This window comes from Lagopus leucura, unplaced genomic scaffold (genome assembly GCF_019238085.1).
Source record: "Lagopus leucura isolate 7727_CA_CO unplaced genomic scaffold, USGS_WTPT01 Super-Scaffold_100033, whole genome shotgun sequence".
Taxonomy (NCBI): Eukaryota; Metazoa; Chordata; class Aves; order Galliformes; family Phasianidae; genus Lagopus; species Lagopus leucura.
Genome location: NW_024962282.1, coordinates 6,450,598 through 6,453,849, shown reverse-complemented (window position 1 = coordinate 6,453,849; position 3,252 = coordinate 6,450,598).

Sequence of the window (3,252 nt, the reverse complement as noted above, 5' to 3'; positions counted from 1 at the left end):
CCCCCTTTCAATGGTTTCAAAGCGGTCGAGTCAGCTGTCTTTGGAGTGACAGCTCAAATCCAAAGTGGTTGAGTCAGCTCTCCTTTGAGTGGCAGCTTCTGGCTCTGGGATCTCAGCAGGAACTCCTTTGTTCCCATCTTCCGGGCCTTGCCAGCAGATAAGAGGGAGCAGGGATGCCCATCTGCATCCTGTTTCTCACAGAACACGATGGTATCATTCCCCAATTTTCCCACACCTAGCTGGAGCTGTTTAGTTGCAGGCCAGATCTTCCGCCAGTAAACACTCCTGAGCACTCTCATCCACTCTTAAGCAGCTCTGGAGGAAGGGGCTTTCAAATGTTCCCAAAGCGATATCGATTGTCACACAGTTAGCACCCATCAGTTGCCTCCTCAACAAATCACTCAGAGTCTTATCACAAGAAATACCTCAGGAAGCAAGCATTGAGCCAAAAAACAAAGAAGGATTCTCACAACCCGCTCATGACGTCCTTCTTGCGTTGGGAGCCCCAGAACTGGATGCAGTACACCAGGTGGGGTCTCACAAGAGCAGACCAGAGGTGCAGAATCACCTCCCCCGACCTGCTGGTCACACTTGATGCAATCCAGGATACAGTTGGACTTCTAGGCTGCAGGAGCACATTGTTGGCTCTTTATCTAAATGGAGCCAAAAAAAGCACGGCCCATTGACCATGGACAAGATCTGCCCATCAGCCCTTCTTCTCTTTGATAGCTATCCTTAATTTCTAATTTTCCCACCTGCCCGACATTTCATAAAATTTTAAAGCTAATGCTCTACCACCCTCAAATGGCACTGGAGCAGATATTTAAGTGCAGCCCAAGATGAATAAATCATGGGGTGCATGGAAGGGCCAGGGAAGGAAGGATGGGATTCGATGGCAAGAAAATTGATTTAAATGATGTCATCCAGTGGGATCATCTGAGATTTGCTCTTCAGGCACAGTCAGAAGGAGAGAGGCAGCAATTAAAGCCTACTGATAGCATGCAGTTCCTCCTCAGTCCTTTGGGGCAGATCCAAAAGGAGAAGCTGTTGTCTGCTGTTGGAGTGGAGAATTTCTTCTTTCCCATCCACAGATAAAGTGGATTCCACCCTTTTGGAGTGGTCATATATCAAGAAGCTGAAAAGCGAAGCAGAGGGGTTCAGCCAGTCTGTGTGGGGCTGACATTGTTGTGCTTGGGAAGCCTGATGCTTGGAATGAATGTCAGGGAAGGGGTGAGCTGCAGAGAGGAAGCACAGAGATGATTTGGGGAAGAAGCTTTGTTTCTTACAACTTGTCCAGGTCATCCTTCAGAGTGTTGACTGCAATGTATAACCTGGATGTTAAAGAGCTTTTTAATTTCTCAGAGAAAGGCACAAGGAGAATCACTGGCTGGATCCCAAATCCAGATCCAGCAGGACCAATCTGGCAAGAGGGAACAAAGCAAAGAACAGGAGGCAAATGAGGGATCATCTCATTCCAGATCAATGGGGTTGTCTCCCTGGATGTTCAAACAGCAGTGCTGCCCCTCAAGTATGTTTATCTTCATTTGTGGGAACCAAGGCAGCAGTGTCTCAATGCTGTGACAAAGAAAACAGATGTATGGAGATGAGATAGAGGTGCCCAAAACCTCCATGCCCCTGGAGGTACCCAAGGCCAGGCTTGATGAGTTTCTGGGCAGCCTGATCTGATGAGGGGAAGCAGCTCACAGAAGGGTTTGGGGCTGGGGGGGCTTTCAGGTCCCTTCCAACCTAACCGTTCTATGACTCTGTGATTCTGAGAAGCAGTCAGGTGCAAAGCTGCAGGGAGACTTTGCTGTGACTGGTGATAAACAGTTGTCCAATTTGTGCTGAGTCAGTGGAAAGGAAGATATGTGCCCACGTGCTGTGGCAGCAGCTGCCTCCTTGGGAGAAACAAAAACCCCTTTGCATGGGGACAATTCTGTTTGCGCTCAGTGCATTGCTGCCAATCCTCGCTGGTCCGAGCAGGAGCAGCATTGGAAACACAGCTCTGTGGGAACACTTGGCCCAGAGCTGCAGGCACAGCTGGTAGCACCAAGCTCCTGCAGCATCATCGCCCATGTGGCCCTGAAGGACAGAAACATGGATGGACAGACATGTGGATGGCCTGCCATTTTTTCTGGAGAGCACTGAGCAGAGGCTTTTTATTTTTCTATGTATTTTTCACCCCTCACACTCCCTATTCATGCTGACAACTGGGCCTGGGCATCAGCTGCTCAGTGTTCTGCCTTTCAGCCAACAGCAGGTGCAAGCGGTGCGACCCCAAGCTTCACTGCAGTAATCCCCGCTCCCCTACTTGGCTCAATATTGTCCTCTGGGCTCGAGAATGTTTTTGTCTCTCCTTAGCAGTTGTGAATTCTTTTATGTGGGGGGGGAGGAAATCTCTTTCTAATCTTCCTGCCCAGAAGTGGGCAAGGGGAGTTCAGCACAGCTATGCAGCATGCTATGGGGCAGCTGCTTTGCGTGGCACCCCCCAGCTGAGCCCCTTCCCCATTTCCAGCATGGGCAGAGGGTGTGGGACCGTGTCATCTCCCTGCCTGCCTACAGGACAGTGAGAGTGTGCAAAGGGCAGAGCTCAGTGTGCAGAACAAGGAGGTGACTCAGCAGCTCCGTCACCAGCTCTAAACCACAGCAAAGTGAAAGCTCTGAATGCAGAGAGATTTTCAATGGGGCTTCATGCCCGAGGGAGGTACTATATACAGAGATGGTGCAGCATCACAGAGCTTGGCCTCAGCACATCCCATCCGGAGAGTGGAAGCGAGAACTTCTGCCACCTTCACGATGTGTTATCTTGTACTGAAATTGCACAGCAACACCCAGCCCACGAGGGAAACATCATTTACCCCTTCCTCGTTGCCAAGAGCACTGAGGAGCAGCCCAACAGGCTCAAACCACATCCCCTGCTGTACACATGTAGGAGAACAAGCCCTAGACACAGCTGGGGGGGGGGTCTACCTTTGGGTCATGGTGCTTCGGCTGCACTTTTATTGGGTCTGCAATCTCAGGGGCTGAGCTGCAGAGCAGCCCTGAGCACACAGCAAAAAAATTAATCACCTGAGCTGGTTCCCCATAGCCAGCAGCTTCAGCACATGAACCCAGGGTGGTTTTAATTCTTTCCAGAAATTGATAAACTCTGAATCTGGAAAACTTACCCAGCTGCTGCAGAAGAGAATGCTTTCCTTGTTCGGGACAACTATGGCTGCACCCCAAACATCATTCTGTCTTCAACTGTGCCCT